Raw genomic sequence first — 19,598 nt, forward strand, 5'->3', positions numbered from 1 at the left:
TATTGGAAATAGATAAAGAAAGCATTCTTTCGGAGTAGGTTTTATCAGAGAAGAATAACATTAATTTTATTTTTTTAAAACAGCACCAATCATACATTGGACGGTTTTATATGAAGAACTTAACTTGCATTTATTTCACTTAATTTCCTTTTACATCATTTAGTATGCTATTAAATCTTCTTATATAATCCTTTAAGTAATATATGTAAATAGAATGTGAGAAAGTTTAGTCCCAGTTGTTAATTACCTGTGTACAAGCAGTGATAGATAAGTAGAGAGTTAGCTTAAGAACTCCTGCTTTAAACTTTCTTATGTTAAGTACAATTATTTACTATCTCCTGATTCTGAATAAAGATAACAGAAGCAATCACAGAATCAATTGTAAATGGAGTAATAGTATTTGCTTTTCTAGAAATATATATATATATATATATACATATATATATATATATATATATATTTCTCAGATTTTATGATTAAAAAAGACAAATTTTTGTATCTTTTATGTTTCTCCTTGTGAATTATTGTCTGTTATAAAATCAAGTCTTTTCCGAAAATATTGTCTGAATATAGTAATAGAACCAATAAAGTGCTTGGAACTTGTACTAGAATTTATTAACTATATTAACATACTTTGATTATTGGGTTTTATGTAATGAGGAAATATGTTCCATCTGTGTTACAACTACATTGGAGACAATAAATTCATAAGAACTACCCCCGTAGACCTCTGTGTGAGCTCAACTTTTAATATGCCTTGCCAGTTTATTTACGACCTTAGTGCCTTCAAATTTTCATCTGAATATTCAAAACTATATTTGAGAAATGTTTTTTGGATTCTACTCCTGAGGCTTCCTCATCAGTTCTCCTCCTTAATAGTTCTCCTTAAATTTTCAATCAAGAAAATACTAATGACTATTAAAATTTTTTAAAAAAGATTAATTTCTTGTCCTAGTAGATCTTCATATTATTAGAATTAGTTGTCTGATAATCTGATTTTTATCCTTAAGGAATTTCTAAGGGTAAAATAAAACTAAGTCAAATAAATGGTCAAAAAATATGAATGAAAAATTTTCATATGAAGAAAACAAAGAGATCAATAATCATGTGATAAAATGTTCTAAATCACTCCTGATTTGAGAAATGCAAATTAAAACAACTCTGAGATATCACCTCACACCTATCAGATGGAACAAAATGACCATAAAGGAACGTAAAAAATATTGAAGGGGATGTAACAAAACTGGAACACTAATGCATTGTTGGTAGAGTTGTGAGGTGATGCACTGATTCTGGAGGGCAATTAGGAACTGTGCTAAAAATGCTGCAATACTTTTTTACAAAATAAAAAATTCCCTATGGTTTTATAATAATACCATTACTAAGTCTGTATCCCAGACATTTAAAAAAGGGGGGGCTACTTGTACAAAATGTTCATAGGAGATATTTTTGTGGTGAAAAAGAATTGGAAATTGAGAGGATGCCCATCAACAGGAGAATGGCTAAAAACATTGTAATATATGACAGTGATGGAATACAATTGTTGCATGTGAATTGATGGACAGTATGATTTCAGAGAAAGCTGGAACGACCTACATAAACTGATAGAATGAAATAAGCAAAACTAGAAGAACATTGTACATAGGAACAGCAATATTGTATAATGAATATCTTTGAAAGTCGTAGTTATACTCAGCAATATATTGATCCAGGAAAAACCTGAAGGACATATGACAAAAAATGCCAGTCACCTCCAGAGAAAGAACTTTTGTAGTTAGATTTGACTATCAAATCATACTACTATTCATTTTATATTTTTATTTTGGATTTTTGGTTTTATATGAACATTATCTTATACCAGTGGCCAATATGGAAATAAATTTTGCATGATAATACATGTGTAATTCAGATCAAATTGTTTACCAGAAGGAGGAGGTAAGGGAGGGAAATAATTTGGATCTTATAATTTTGGAAAACATGTTTAAAACTGCTATTGTTTGTAAATATGAAAATTAAATATTTTTAAAAGTAAAAAATAACTTTCTAATAGTTGATATAAAGAATGACTGTAGTAGTCATTAACAATTAATCTACTAATTTTAATGACTAGAAAATAAATACTGAGGAAACCAAACTTACTGTGTAAGCTAGTCAAGGAAAAAAAGTTTATCAGAAATTATTTTTCAATGTCTCTATTCATGATCTCCTTTGCTAGTTTATATAATGATGTATAAGGATTTTCTTCATTGAAATAAACTTTAAGCCACTCTTTTAAGTTTCGAAATTCTGTTGATTTCTTCCCAAATCCTTGAGTTTTCTTTTCACCCTTAACGGTAACTATACTCTGATTCAAAAACCCTTTCCAGCATGTCACTCTGGGAAACATTCATTTTAGGCAAGAAAATAGTTATAAACTTTCACTTTGAACAGAGGCTAAATTTAGTGATTTCCTTTTTCTGTTTCCTCTTGGCTGATTGTACATTAAATTGAGCATTCAGGGCTTTCAATAAACAGTATACATCTTCTTCTTCTGATTATACTGATAAAAGTAGATGAAATAGTCCAGAGTTTATGGGTATAGTTCTCATCTTCTGTGAAACAGAAATGAGAAATGTAAGTCAACTGCTATATTACTCTTCAAGTGAAAAGAAATATGCTTTAGACATACCTTTCATAGAACCATGGTAATTCTTTATTTTAAAATTTCATTTTAAAATACATTATTGGAACAACAAAAAAATATTCCAAAAGAAAAAAATCTGCTTTACATTGTAATATATAAGATAATTGAAAAGCCACACAAGATAACTCTGTGAATAGACATTGCATCATTTCTAGTTTCATAGACTAGAGAATAACAGAGGTGGCAGGGACTTTAAAGGTCCTCTTGTTTCCCTATTTTACATATGAGGAAATAGTTAAGGGGGTGGTATTGAAAGTCAAATCTTCTATGACACTAAGAGTAGATTCACCCTTTCAAACATAATTTCATTACAAAATAGTTCTATTAAGAAATTCTGATTTTAATTTAGCCTATTTACTAAATGACCCTGATAATTTCAATATTAGCTTGTTTAGAACAGTATATAATCTGTTTATCTCAAGGTGGTATATTGCCGCTTTTGACAGTGACAGAAAATGGCACAAACAAGATCAGAGGGGAAATAGACTTGAGTCTACTTTGTCAAACCTCAGATTCCAAATCCAGTTCTTATTATACTATACCACATTGTTTCTATTTAAAAAACAACAACAAAACTTTGTTGTATTAACAAAACCACAAAGATTAGAGACATCAAAGGAGCAGTGGTGGTGATGGAAGGCTATCGTAGGTAATCACAATTACAGCAGCAGGAGAACCAACAGCTAGCAACTTGTCATTTTGGAGGAAGAATATAAAGAAACTCAAAAGCATTGAGTATACTATAATTATGTACCCTTAAGGTGAGGGGATGCCACCCAAAAGGAGCTCCATCCTGTGCTCACTGGTCTTTAGATTTACCTTTGGAGATGTTTAGACCAAAGAATCAGATTTCTTTTCTCAGGTTCATTGTCGAAATAAAACTCTGGGGAATCTTTTTTTTTCCCCTTCTAGTTTATTATGTACTTATTTTTAGCATTTTTTTTCTTTTCAAATTTTGAGTTCTAATCTTTTTCCTTCTTTCCCAATTCCTATCCATTGAAAAGGCTATTGTTATATATCAATTGTACATGTGTAATGATATAAAATCATGTGCAAATTATCCATATTTTGACAGAATTTGCAATCTGGCTCTTCCTACCCATGCAAAATTAATATTTCTTCAATTGTCTTTATTTGTCTTTGTCTTTATTTGTGTGAAAAGTGATTCGGAACTGCAGTCATAGAGTCCATGAGTTTGACTTTCCAGATAGACTCCCAAGTATTTTATATTGTTTGCCCATACTCTTTTTCTGATATATATTAGTTTTATAGTCATGAGCAAATCATTTAATCTTTCAGTACTCCAGCTAATTATTTAAAAAAGAGTTGCAGATCTTACATTGGGAGAGAGTTTCCACATTGAGAATTCTGCTTACTAATTTAATCATTAGTACATACCAAAACAATAATAATCAAAATCTCCATTATTAGATTGTTGTAAGGAAAGATTTTTGAAACCTATGAAGTACTATATCAATCTTAGATATGTTATAATTCTCAAATTCTTAGTTTTTTCCACTGATGTTATTATAAATTGGCTTCTTCACAATGACATATAAGGAGACCCACCCTTAAATGTGATCAAAGTATGATGTAGACTCCTTAAATTTGGAAATTAAGCCTTGCATATCCTTTAGGATTTTACTTAGTAAATACTTTTTACTTAGTGCCATAAGTGCTTATATGGTTGTTTTAAAAAGTTCAGGAAACCTAAGTAAAAGATAAGCGATTATGATAGACTTTGTCACTGTCTTTGTCTCTGTTCCTCTCTAGCTCTATATCTCTCTCCATCTGTCTCATTCTTTTCTTTCCTCTCTCTCTCTTTCACTCTTAATCTTCTTTCTCTTATCCTCTAATTTGGTACAGTTATGTTTTGTTACTTGAAGGCTACAAAATAGCATTTGCAGTTCCTTATTACATTGGCCTATTGGAGGAAAGTGCTAAAGCACTTAGGAAGTCTGTTAATTATATTAACATTGAATTGGCATATAAATTACATTTATTTCAAAGAAACAAACTATTGCAGAAATTTTGTTGATATTTATTGATATGCAAGAACAATACATCATTTCCATTCTGAGGATACAAGTCTTACAAACAATTGAGGGTTGTTTAAAAACAATCCATTTTATCCACATCAGTGAACACCTGTCCTAAGCAGGCTAAGGCTGACAACATTCTATCTCTGGCCAACATGCACATTCTATCTTAATCTCGACTTTGCTCAAGGTATTCTACATTTCTGGAATGTACTCTTTCATGTCTGACTCTTGGAATCCTTAACTCCCTTTGAAATTCATCTTAGCTCAGATACTACATACTACATAAAACCTTTCTTTATTCCATGGTATTTAGTTATCTTTCTCTCCTCTATCTTATAGTTATATGTTTATATGTTGTAGTGAATAGAACATAACTCCATTGGAGTCACAGGTATTTTTTTTCATCATAGTCTGTTTCCCCTGTGCCATGAACCATGTGGAAGTATTTAAAGAAATATAAACACTTAATAAAATTTTTAATGATTTATATGTTTTGAGGCTTCCAAAGCACTATGGTCAATAAGCCATAGTGGACAGTTTTGTCAGGTATAGAGCATGTATTTTATATCAGATAGTTTAGAACTAAAAGAGAAATTAGAGTTCATTTTTGCCAGTTGAATAACTCATCATTTCCCCATTTGTACAACAGGAAACTGAATCTAAAAGACATTAAATGGTCAAATGAATAGTGAGTAAAAAATCTAGGAAATGACCTTAGATTCTCTGATTGCAAATTCAGTGCTCTCTTCACTAAATTATACTGCCTTCTTAGATCAGGGACAAAATTGGGAGGGATAGCTAATTCACTGGGGGACAGAGTCAGAATGTGAAAAGTCAGCATAAAGCATTGGGTTACCTAGTTGTCTTTATTAAAACTGTTAACTAAGTCTCTTATTCAACTTATGAGTTCAATTATACATTAAATAAATTAATTACATAACTCTAAATTAAATAAATTAATAATTGGTCCAATAGTCAAAGATATTTTTCAATGATTTTATATAAACTGAGAAGACTATAATGAACTCTCCAGAAATCTGTGGCCTTCCACCTTTTAAAATATTTTTAATTAGATGGATAATGGTGTAGGTGACATGCTTATCAAATTTTCTTATATTGAGTGACAATCAGAATCCAAAGAGAGCTTTGCAGTCTTTTATCTTATCTAATGAAAATAATAAATGTGTATGTAAAGGTGGAGTAAAAAAAGAAAATCACAATTCCAGGGAGGAAGCAGGGAGGAATGTAACTTGTTATCTATATCACTATAAATTGATTCCTGGATTTTACTGTAATAAAATCCATTTTGAGCCAACGGGATAATATGAAAATCAAAAATACAATTCCAATAAAAGTTTGTATTAACAAATACAGGGCTAGGATCATCATGGTTCCTCTGTGCTTTACCTTGGTCATATCATGCAGGAAAATTTATATCTCATTTGATACCATTATTTAAGGATTCTTAAATGGTAAATGGTTCCACGATCTTATCATATGAAGAAAATGATGTTAGTTAGTTAGCCTGGATTAGTGATTTTTTTTTTGGTGTTGGTAGAGGTGGGGGGAGAAATAGGTAAGAATAGGGCCTAGATGTATTATTTTTGAATATATGGAACTACTAGGTAAGACAATTCTATTAATTTAAACTCTCACTTCTCTAAAATATAATTACCTAAAACATTGAGAAGTTAAATGTATTATCCAAGGTTAGATATCATTATGTGTTAGAGTTCACTCTTTTTTGTTTGTTAGTTTTCCTGACATTAGGTTTGGCTTTCAATCTGATACACCATACCACTTCTCATGTTAGCTATGTTCAAATATTTGAAGAGTTAACATATAGGCAAGGGATTTCTATAGGGTAGAACTGAAAGCAGTTGAAATTTTTTTTAAATTAAATCAGATTTGATATAAGAAAAAATGATAAATCCTTAGTAATTATAGCAATCTCAGAGTAAAGTTAGTTTCCTTATAAGATTATTATAGATTGTTCAACAAATTTGGAATATGAATGGCTGTTTGATATTTTTGAAGATATGTCATATGGAAAAGGCATTACATTATTCTTGATTATTCTCAGTGGGCAGGACTGGTATTAATCAGAGGATCCAAAAATAGGGATAAATTTCAACTCAAAAAATTTTCATACAATAGAGCTATTCAAAAGTGGACTGGTTTTTCTCAGAAGTTAGTAATTCTCCATCTCTGATGTCTATAAAGCAGAAGCTTGCTGACTACTTATATGGGAGTTTCCAACACATCAGATGTGCCAAATGACATCCCACTTCAGAGTCAAATAATCTCTTTCTTGAATAAGAATTTTCTCTCTCTGTAATGTGATAACATTAAAGTAATTGGGGCACATGGACCATTCTTAAGTGCTGATTCTACAATAATGCATGATTTTTTTTAAAAGCAGAAATTCATTCAATCTAATTGGCAATTATTTGAGAGGATTTTCTTCATTTAAGTTTCCTTATTTTTTTTTATTTTATTTTTTAAACCCTTAACTTCTGTGTATTGGCTTATAGGTGGAAGAATGGTAATGGTGGGCAATGGGGGTCAAGTGACTTGCCTAGGGTCACATAGCTGGGAAGTGTCTGAGGCAGGATTTGAACCTAGGACCTCCCATCTCTAGGCCTGACTATCAATCCACTGAGCTACCCAGCTGCCTCCCCTTTTTTAAACCCTTACTTTCCATCTTGGAGTCAATACTGTGTATTGTCTCATAGGTGGAAGAGTGGTAAGGGTAGGCAATGGGGGTCAAGTGACTTGCCCAGGGTCACACAGCTGGGAAGTGTCTGAGGCCAGATTTGAACCTAGGACCTCCCTGTCTCTAGGCCTGGCTTTCAATCCACTGAGCTACCCAGATGCCCCCTCTTATTTTTTAATACATTTAATACCTTTTAATACATTTTTAATACATTGGCATGAGCAGATTAGCTATTACAGATTAATCACCACATTTTAGATTTCCCTATTCAAACACAAAAACAGAATTTCCAGAGCAACACAGACTTACCTATGTTGAAATATTATTTATAGTCATTAATGTCTAAATTAATTCTTTTTGGAGTTAATGAACTTGCTATTACCATGGAAATTTGAATTTTTCCATTGTGTAAGTTTTGGCATTAGGTTCCTTAGGAGAAAATTGATTAGAACATGAGTAAAGATGAACCATATTGGATAGGTTATAGATCTCTGAGTTCAAATAAGACTTTAAAACTCTAAAGGAAAAATTGGAAATAAGGTTTGAGTTTTCAAAATTTAATTCAAAATTTTTGAAAAGTTAACACATGCTGCCCTTTGAACCAGCCATACCACTGCTGGATTTATACCCCAAAGAGATCATAGGGAAAAAGACTTGTACAAATATATTTATAGCTGTGCTCTTTGTGGTGGCAAAAAATTGAAAAATAAGAGGATGTCCTTCAATTGGGAAATGTCTGAACAAATTGTGGTATCTGTTGGTGATGGAATACTATTGTACTCAAATAAATAATAAACTGAAGGAATTCCATGTAAACTGGAAAGACCTCCAGGAATTGATGCAGAGTGAAAGGAGAAGAACCAGGAGAACATTATACACAGAAACTGATACACTGTGGTACAATAGAATGTAATGGACTTCTGTACTAGCAGCAATGCAATGACCCAGGACAAGTTTGAGGGACTTATGAGAAGGAATGTTACCCACATTCAGAGGAAGAAATGTGGGAGTGGAAGCACAGAGGAAAAACATCTGCTTGAACATATGGTTTGATGGGGATGTTATTGAGGATGCAGACTCTAAGCAATCACCCTAGTGCAATTATCAATAATATGGAATTAGGTCTTAATCAACGATACATGTAAAACCTAGTGGAATTGTGTGTTGGCTATTGGGGCGGGGAGTTGGAGGGGAGGGAAAGAACATGAATCATGTAACCATGGAAAAAAATATTCTAAATTAATAAATTAAATAACATTTTTCAATTTAAAAAAATGGAAGTTAAGACACGCCTACAGAGTTGTTGTTTTTTTCCTACTTCTTGGACAATGAGAAGTAGATTTTTTTTGTTCTTCTAACAATAGTTGTGTCTCACTCTTTTTGACTATATGGACCAGAGTCTGTGAGATTTTCTTCACAAAGATACTAGGATGATTTGCCATTTTCTTCTCTATTAGATTAAAGCAAAGGTTAAATGACTTGCCTAGGATCATACAACTGATAAATATCTAAATCCAAATTTGAATTCAGGTCTTCCTTATTCCAGGACCAACACTTTAACCACTGAACAACTAGCTGCCTCATAACAATAATACTATTATTTATAAACATCTTTTATACAAAGATGTCTGGTTTTGGTGTATTATGAAAATGTATTTATTATCTAAAACTTTCAGGAAAGGAAATTAAATAACAGAAGAACATCATAAATGTACTGGATTTGGATTTAAAAAATTTGGGTTAAAATTTTATCTCTGCTTCATCTTATATATGTGTACCTTTATTTTTCTAGACTTCAATTTTCTCAACTGTAAAATTAGAGGATTGAACTTAATAACCTTTTAGGTTCCTTCCAGTTATAAATCTATGTTCCTAGGACTGGTTTATATTATATTGCAGGGAAATTATGTTGTTGTAGATGTCAGTTGTTAACTGATAAACAGTTTACTAATCAACAATGACCATTTCACTCTTCTTTCCCTTAATTCCTCCAGCTTTAAAATTGGAATCACTTAAGGAAATGAGTGATGTTTTCAGAGATGACCTAATAGTATCTCATTCATGAGAGCATTTTCAAGGTAAATGGAATGGTTTATATGAAATTACAGAATGTTAGAAATGGAAAGGGCTTTATAAACCATCTAGTCTACTTGGATGATTTTATAGATGATAAAATTAAGGACCAGAGCAGCCAAGTAATTTACTTCCAGAGTTAGGGCATAAACCCAGTTCTCCTGATTCCTGACTCAGAGCTATATATATTATTCAAACCTTATTTCAGTACTTTAAATTAAAAACATCATATAAATTCAATGTCAGTACCTATGGGAATATAAGGAAGATAGGAATGCCTTTATTGATTTAATCAGAGAAAAATTGTGATATAGTTGGCTAACTGGAAGAATGAAATAAAAAATAATAAGATTGTAATTATTAGCTAAATTGGAACTAGATTCTACATCCTGAATTTCATTTTAGTTATATAACTTTTTATATCTGTATAACACTTATATGGTATTTGTGTATATTTATATGAATCTGACTATTCTCCTTTTCATATATGTGATATGGTTTCACATAAACTAGATATTTACATAAGCATGTATGTTTGAATGGACTTCTATGACTTCCAAACTTCCAAATGGAATTGATGGCCAAAGCAGAAAATATTGGAGATAGGGATTTTTTTCTATTTCTTGTAGAATGAGAATTAGATGTTTTTGTTCCTCTAACATGATAGGGCTTCATATAAATTGTATATTTATATATGCATGCATGCATGCATGTACTGCCTTCTATGACCTCTATCTTTGAATTGAAAATCACAAGAAATATAAAAATATATTTTAAAATATTTCTAGAAATTAGAAAGTACTATAAATTTTTGATGTTGCATTAAAAAAAGTTTTGACTAGCCACTTTATATATGCTGAAATCTCTGAGAGTAGGATAAATCCAAAAACTGCATTCTCTCTTTTTTTCTTTAGTTTTACAAAATTGTTTTAATCAAGTACATACAAAGATTTGCTCTACATTGTTTCAAATCCCTCATCCATAAAACAAATTGAAATAAGGGGCAATTTTTCCAGAAGTTTACATAATACATTACAATTTAATATTTAAAATTTTTCAATATTACTTGTCATTTATTAACATATTTATGCCCTTTATTTCATACTTAATTCTATCTTATACTTATTTTTGTATATAGTTTATTCATTTAACTCCTCCTTTACTCACTCCACTCCACTCTAACCTAACTAAATGGTAATCACTAGAAAGGTAGATATTTGGATTTATTTTGTTTCTGTGTGAGAACATTGTCTAGTGCAGTCCTTTCCAACTTTTTTTCAGCTCTACAATGGAATTATATCCTTCCCTCCCTTCCCCTCCTGCCTCTTGTTCTCTTCTTCTATTCTCTTGCATTCCCATCCCCCCTTTTTTTTTTCTTTCCTGGGAGTTTGGCATGAGGGATGGACAGGATTTGTTATTGAATTGGAAAAGGGATCTCTACAGGAAGAAAGTCCTTCTACTAATGCTGATCCATACAAACATTACAGTTATATATTTTGAAATTTGTTGACTTACCCAGGGTCACATAATCACAATTTTCAGAAGCAAATGAAGCCAGTATGTGTCAAGCAGGCCATTACACTCTATTGCTTCTCTTTTAATATACAAATTGTTTAGATTTAAAATAATTTTCAGATGAATCTATATAATATATTTATGTCACAGCAAGATCTGTGAGGACCATGGGCTTTGCTTATCCACCCATTGCTGAGCATAGCATTGGAAGGAAATATCTTTAACTTAACTCAAGCAAGTACTTAGAGAGCTCCATTCTTTTTACTCAATCAGTCTGAAACTTGTGAATCCTTTGATAAGAGGTTACACCCTTAGAAGATGAGAAGTAGATCCCACAAACACTGTTCCCTTAGGCAATATTAGCCAAATTGAAAGACTGCTATTGGTTTCTGTGAAGAGAGAGAGAGAGACAGGAAATCACATGAAGAAAGAAATATAAAAAGAGACCCACATGGTCTGGATTGGATTCCCTTCCTTAGTTTTTGGAGAGAGACTGGTTCCTTGGATTCTGCTTTGGCTTGCTGGAGACTACCAGACTTTCACATGGAGATTTGGACTTGAGGAAATCCTTGCCATGAGCTGAGAAAGACTTCACCAGAAAAACACTTAGGGCTGGTAGGCTTGTTAAGGCTCTGTCTCTTTTCTACATTTCCCACTTTCACTTTTTCTACTTTGTAAATAAAAGCTGCTAACAGCCATTTTGACTTAGGGGCTAATATTTTATAAACAGTGACCACTTTTATAACTCTTATATTGACTCAAAACCCAATTATATTTCTCACAGCATTGTGCTCTGCACAAATGGGTCTTTAATAAATATTTGCTGAGCCATGAAATCTAAGAGTTAAGATAGTCTTCAGAGGCAATTCAATCCAATCTGAACCTGAAAAGAAGTTTACTCTGCAAGGGAAATAAATTGTCAGAAGATGGCAGAGTAGATCATGAAACTTCCTTGTTCTCCTAACACCCCCCCACACACACACACACACGCATGCACAAAACAAGCAAAAATAACTCCACAGAATCAGGGCTAAAAGTAGAAAAAACAGACATGATTTGGTAATGAAGCTGAACAGATGAGGACAACTAGAGAGGAAGATTCCTGACAGGGTCCCTGGCTTCAGTCTCACTGCAGCAAGTCTTGGGGTAACAAATAGAGCAAATAAAGTGGAATCAACAACTGGCAACCTCTCCTTGTTTGCTAAGCCCCAGAGCTTTCATTCCTGAGGATACTACTGGAATCCACAAGCAGAGGACCCTGAAAGAGCTGTGTTTGCTTTGATCTTAGGTCTAGCAATCCCTGCTAGCCCACAGCTGGGAACTGAAGGAGTAGGAGCCACAGAATCTATGGGTGCCAGGTCCTAAGGGCAGAAACTCAAACCTGACTGCAAATAAACAAGGGATTCTGAAAGCCGGAGGAATGTGGCCTAGACACCTTCTCCATCCTGCATAGGATGGAAAGGAGGAGTGATGGAGTGTGCACCAATGAGCATTATTTCTAAAGGATTAGAGCCCCATAGACTTCTTCAGTGATAGTGAAAATGGAGCAAAAGGAAGATTTGATGATTGAGAAAAAAGTGACAAGAATGGCATTGTTAGTTGTGGTGACAGAAGTGACTGCCAGATTTCAACAGAGTGGTAATAGTTGATAGTCTGACAAATCAGATGAGGATGACCGGTCAAAACCTCTTCTCTCAAGTGATCATTTGGAGCAGGAACTCAGGAACTCTGCTCCCAACGAAACACTGGAATTAACTTTGAGAAATATGATGATATTCCTATTGAGACAACAAGTAACAACTGTTCCTACACATTGATAGTTTTAACGATGTTGAGATGGGAAAAATTATCATGGTAATAAACTTCCTTGTCACACTTATCCTTCTCTAATGTAGTGTAGAAACATAATGTTCTTATTACAAAATAAAAGAGAGACTTAATGGCTTGTGTACAAACTGGATCTGGAAAAATTGCTGCATTTCTTTTGCCAGTTTTGAGTTGAATTTATACAGATGGTCCAGATGAAGCATTGAAGGGTATGAAGGAAAATGAAAGGTATGGATGTTGCAAATATTACCAAATCCCCCTGGTTTTAGACTAACGAGAAAACTGACAGTTCAAATTCATGAGGAAGTCAGAATGTTTTCATATTAATTTAGAGTTCTCTCATTCATAGTCTATAATGCTGCTGATATTGACTAATGGATTTGAGACTTAGAACATGTATGACATTTGTTTATGGCAGCTCTAGGACTACTCATAAATATGGTAGAGAAAAGACTAGCTTATATTTTTGAAAGTGCCTAATGTTGGATAAAGCTGATCATATGTTTGATGTGATGTTTTAATTTGAGATTAATCACATTGTTGAGCAAAATACTATGTCACAAATGGAAGTTTGTCACACTATGATGTTTAGTGCCACTTTCCTCAAGAAACTACAGATGCTTGCTCATTACTTCTTAGATGAATATATTGTAACATGTATAGTCTTAAATGGCATGAACTTCCTCACAGAATTCCACGATACCCCCCAGAACTCCAGGAGAGGGGGAAGTTGGGGCAATTAAGAATGTGGGAATAAAAAGCAGGATACCCAGCTTGGCAAGCTCACTCTTTCGGGGGACAGAGGGAGCTGGGTGGCTGAAAAGGGATGGGATTATTTCTTCTCAGTAGCTTAGCTTAACTCTAACCCAGAGAACATGGTCATTCATTGCTGAATACTCCTTACAGACTCTAACCAGACTGTTTCCCAAAGGCTGAGAGCACTGTGACAAAACCTTATAAGCAGTGTCCCAGCCAATCCCTAAACAACTACAGATATACAATCAATATCATCTCTACCATCTTGGACTTGTTAATACTAGATTTTAGGAGATAGTTTAGGTTGTGAGGGAGTTTAGGGAGTTTTATTCAGAGGCTTTCCCCTCTGTGGGGATAGCTACTCTAACAACACCTTGAAAATCATAGATAGATTTTACCTCACCCCCAAACCTTTGACCTTTTTCCTTCTTCCCTGTTTCCCTGAATTAATAAATCTCTTCTCTTGTTAAGAGTGTGGGGTATGAGGTGTTGTATTTCAAGCTGCAACTGCCAAAGGAAGGAGAGGAGAAAGAATTCCATCCACTTACTCCCCTCCCCATTGCTAGAGATTTGTAGCTTGGGGTTTGGAACCTGCTCAGACTCCATTGTTAACTGGTCCCATTTTTACAATATCTTTAAAGCTGTAAATCAAATTGACTAATTCTGAGAACATTATACAGAAAGTAGAATGAGAGGGAGAATGAGACTAATGGTCATTTTTGCTTGACATCCAAAAACCCCAGGCAATGATTTATTGACCTTCCTATTTGTGGAGATCAAAAAGGAAGAAAGATTCCTTAGAAGACTTCTTATACCATGAAGGATAGACTTATATAGGTATCCAAAGAGACTGATCTAAAAGAGATCAAGTAGAAATATTTTACCCTAATTTTATGGCTACAGCAGTAGTAGGAAAAGGGCTGGATATTTCCAATGTGAAACATGTCATAGACTTTGATTTGCCAAGTGATATCAAAGAGTATGTCCTCTGGATTTGTTGTACAGGTCTTGTCGTTTCATTCTTCAATGAGAAGAACATCATCTTTACTAGGATTTTCTAGAGCTTGTTGAAGCTAAATAAGAAACACAGTGACTAAAAATCATGGCTTATGAATATCACTATAAGGGTGGCATGATTGCTCTAAGAGTAGTAGATTTAATAGAGACTTTGGTGTCAGAGACTATAGACAAAGCAGTGGTATCAGGAAAGCTAACTTTAGTAGTAATTGAGCAAGTAGCTGCCACAGTGGTAGTGGAGGTCATGGTCATGACAGCAGCAGAGAATTTGGTAGAGGTGATTATGGAGGCTTCAACAATATTGATGAACATGAAGGAAATTATAACTACCAGGGAGTGGAATGGTAGGGTAATTTAGGTCAATTCTTGTTTACAGAGGCAAAAGAGTTTACATTCTCAAGGTATCTCAATTTTAGAAAATACTTTACAGCAAGGAATACAAGGACATTCATAGGACTAGATAAAAATCTATTTCTGATTTTTGGAGAAGATTTAGACTAAAAAAAAGTAGTATTACAGATTAAAATTAGGAATCAAATGATAGAGTAAAAATAAGTTTCCTCAGTATAGAGAAAAAATAACAAAAATTAGAATTGGTGATTGGATTTCTTCAGGTATCATGGCATTTTTCACCTCTTAAAGATATTCAAATATGTCTTGAGTGAACATTTACCAAAGATTCAGTAGAGGAGACTGATAATTCAGACACAGATTGAATTATTTGATCTCTATAGTTTTTTTCTAAATGCAAATGCCTATAATTACAAGATAGAAATATTGCATTTTTGGAGGCATATAGGGTAAAAGAGCATATTAAGAAATAAGAAGACAGCATATATTTCAGTGAGTTAGCTAGTTTTCATTTAATTTTCAAATAGAAATTTGTCTAATCTCTGTAGTATGCATAAATGTAAATGAAATATAATCTGGTTCATAATTTATCTACAAAGCAAAAGATCAAGTAGGAAAAAAAGTATGATCAAATAATTTTGACTGTTTTTTTGTGATAGAGAAGTATCCTAACATATGTCTTTAGGGTGCTAGTTCTAAGGACAAATAATAATAGTTAGCATCTACATAATGGCTTTTGTTTGCAAAATAATATATATGTTATTTCATTTGATCCAAACAAGCAAGTGCATCTTCCTATTTGTAACTCTTTTTCAATTTGTTCTTTCTTGCTTCTACCAGTGGAATTTTATATGCACATATTATATATATATATATATATTTTTTTTTAAACTTAAGGTTGGACAAATGCCCAACCATGTTTCCAGAAGACAGACAATGTTCCCATCACATGACAGAGAAGTGAAAGATTTGAGATGTAGAATGAGAAATATATTTCTGGAAGTGGACAAGGTAGAATTTCATATTTTCTTAATTATACATATTTGATTCAAGGTTTCTTTTTTCTTTTCAATTTCAGAGAGATAGAAAATAGAAAAATGCTTGTTCATTAAAAAATAAAATAAAATTTGAAAGACATCCTACAATATAGAAGTAGAAATAGATTATATGAAAGAAAACATAAACAGAGCAAAGACTTTTATTTCAATACAAACTTATCAAATATCTCCTTTGAAAAAGACACTGCTAGGAACTAGAAGAGATTCAAAATTTTGGTCATATATAATCTCTGCCTCTTGGAGACATAGTGCTTTGTAATGGAATGATACTTGGAATTAATTAGCTTGATTTTTCAGTCCTTTTTTTGTTACTTATTATATCATCTGGGTGGACTTCTGCAAATTCTTAAGTTCTATAGGCCTCAGATTCATGGGTAGAAAAGGGTGTGGAATTATATAGAATCTAATATAAACAAAACCTTTTTGCCAATTCTATACCTAAATTTTAAGTAATATTGGCCATAAGGATTCTTCCTTTGACTTACATTTGTTTTATACATGTTGCAAAGTGTTTATACTTAAGATCTTTTAGCTTTTATAGTAGTGTATTTTGCCAGTCCATATTCATCAATTCAGCATCGTAACTAGGTGATACCATCTGGTTTAAGGAAAACTTGTCTTCCTGAGTTCAAACCTGACTTAAGACAAATGTCTTAAGTAAATAAAAAGTAATAATAAATATATTATTTATATTTATATATATAAATATTATATATAAAATATATAATAAATAAATAATAAATAATAAAAATAAAAAAAAGTAAATACTAGCTGTGTGACCCTGGAAAAGTCACTTAACCCTGTTTACCTCAGTTTCCTCATCTGCAAAATGAGGTAGGGAAGGAAAAGGCAAACCTCTCTACTGTCTTTGCCAAGAAAGCCCCAAATATTCCACATGGGGTCATGAAATATTGGTCACAGCTGAAATAACAAAATAACAGCAACTCATCAATTCAAATTTTACCAGATTCTTTATAAAAAAGTAGATATATAATTATATTATGCATCTGAAATTGTCATATATTGATTACATAAGATATTTTTCCCACAAATACATATCATTGTTTATCAGAATGGAAATTCAGTTCAATCATATAACTATTTTGCATAAGTAATTTTACTTATTTAACTTCAGATAGTAACATATTTGACACTTAAGGAAAGAACAGATAGTTAAGATAAACAAAGGTACTCAAAATCTTTAAGTTGAAAAGTAAAGAAAGCATTTTCCCCTTTCTTAGTAGTGAGATGACTAACAACAAAAGCATCTACCCTTCTGTTGTGATATTATTTCCCAGAATAGAGGTTCTAAACCTATGATCCATGAATTATATATACATAAAAACACATACATGTGTGCATATACACATGTATGTTGATAACTGCATTTCAAAAATATATTAATATTAATATATATTTTAAAATCTTACCTTAAAAATAAAAGAGTATTTTTAAAGTATAAATATTAAGTTTATTCAATAATGAAATTCTTGACATCTAATAGTACTACTGATAGTCATGTTCTTAGTATGATCTTTTCCATTGCCTTCTTGTGATCTCTGTCTTCAATGTCCTAGAGTGAAAATTTCAGTATTTAACTTGAAAAAATATTTCCTCACAGTTCTTGAAGAAAAAAGGTGAAAAAGTAATCAATTACTTTATTAATTTGGCCTGTTTCCTAATATTTTTGACTAGTAAATTATATAAATAAGAGAGTTTGGGGTATGCTAACCATTCTACAATTTGTACTTTAGCATTACCATAAGCAGCAACAGCAATAATTTTCCCTTTGGTACTGAGCATATCAAATGTATGTGTTAAATAAGTGATTATTAGGATTTGCCAGAAATTTTAGCTTAGAATTTCAATGTTACTAATATCACAAATGATGTAAAGATAAAATGATAGTTTGTTTCAAACTTCAAAAAGCAAGCAAGTCCTTCATTTCCATGCCTTCATATCTTTCACAGATAGGCAATGTACTTTTTCCCCCCTTATGGATTAAAATCAATTGACAGAAAATAAGACATAACTCTAAAATCCCTTTAAATATTCACAAAGATTACTTTATTATTTTTAAAAGTCTTTTGAATCCTAGATACTTCCAGGTTGATTAATAATTTCACTCCCCAAAAAGACAAATATTTCATATAATAGTACACAATTAAATTTTACTCTAATATGGCCCTATAGAATAAGATAGAGTAGGATGTGATACTGTCTCTATTTAAAGACCAGGGTAGACTGTTAAGCAAATAAATTGTTTAAATTAAAATTTAAAATGTTATTACAATATATTCATACAATATATTAATGGAAGGCTTATAGTTTTACTGCATTTTTTCAGCATGAGATAGAGATTTGCTGTTTATATTGCATAAACCAATTTTAAGCCAAAGAGAGATAAAAATTTTTCACATTATGGTTCCACAATGAATTTTCAACTCAAAATAATCAATGTATTAATGGTCATTAAATCTGAGGCTTTTTCTTGAATATTTCTGAATAGTCAGGCCTATAATGCCTAAATAAAACTCTTGTCGATGTAGCTGAACTAGATTAAAGTCTCAGTGGATGAATTTAATCACATATAATTTTGTGGGCCATAAAAAAGAAGTAGCAATTCAAATTGTAAGCATTGAATGACAAAGCTAGTTTTGTGTTCTTTAATCTATTAGAAAGTGAAATGATCTAGTTATCCTAGCTACTCTACCCTGAGAGGACTTGATCAAAAAAGCTTACACTTAAGCATTTTAATTTTATAAATTTTTTTCTACAGTGAAAATCCACACTTTCATCATTTTCACACTTTTTTGTCCTTTTAAGGTTACTCATCATTCAGTTTAAAATTATATCTTAGTCATCTCAAACTGAAAATATTGGAGATCTTGTCTTGCTTTCTCAATCCATGTTTGCAGTTTTATAAATATATATATATATATATATATATTATATGCATATAATATATATATATATATATATATTATTCTCTCCTTCCTCCTCTCCCCTTCCCTCCACTTCTCTCTGTCTGTCTGTCTCTACCTCTGTTACTCTCCCTCTCATTCTCTCTTCTTTGTCTCTTTCTCTCATTTTCTAAGCATCCCTTAATGCTTTTTATATGAAAAAAAAGCAGGAAGATGAAATCAAAGTGAAAATCATCAGGAAATCCATTTTATTTTGGTCAAAGTTCTAAAATTATCATTTGGAAATCATATATTTGTAAAAATAGAAATTTTGGCAATACATAAAAAATAATTTATACACTAAATTTCTACTCATGCCTAATTTTGTCAAAAATTAGCCTACCAAAATTGAGAAAGGCTTATAACTAATCATTACAAATGCACATTTTCTGAGACTGGGTCTCCATACTTTCTTAAGTTATTACATAAATTTTCTCTCTCATGGGATTTTATGATGAACTTGATCATTGGAAAGTAAATATCCTAATTTATTTTTCCCACTAAATTTACTTTCCTAGGCTTTGGGCCTTCACATTTTTCTGTGCTTTTTTCCTCCCTGGAAAAAAAGATTCTAGAAGGTAAATTGAAGTCAATTTA

The 19,598-nt window shown here is 32.0% G+C and overlaps 1 pseudogene; it reads left to right on the forward strand.

The window, feature by feature from the left end:
• LOC123250838 overlaps positions 1–18,885 on the forward strand; it is a 57,435-nt pseudogene extending 38,550 nt beyond the window's left edge.
• The last annotated feature ends 713 nt before the right edge of the window (positions 18,886–19,598 follow it).

The sequence above is a fragment of the Gracilinanus agilis genome, chromosome 1, assembly GCF_016433145.1.
Source record: "Gracilinanus agilis isolate LMUSP501 chromosome 1, AgileGrace, whole genome shotgun sequence".
Classification (NCBI taxonomy): Eukaryota; Metazoa; Chordata; class Mammalia; order Didelphimorphia; family Didelphidae; genus Gracilinanus; species Gracilinanus agilis.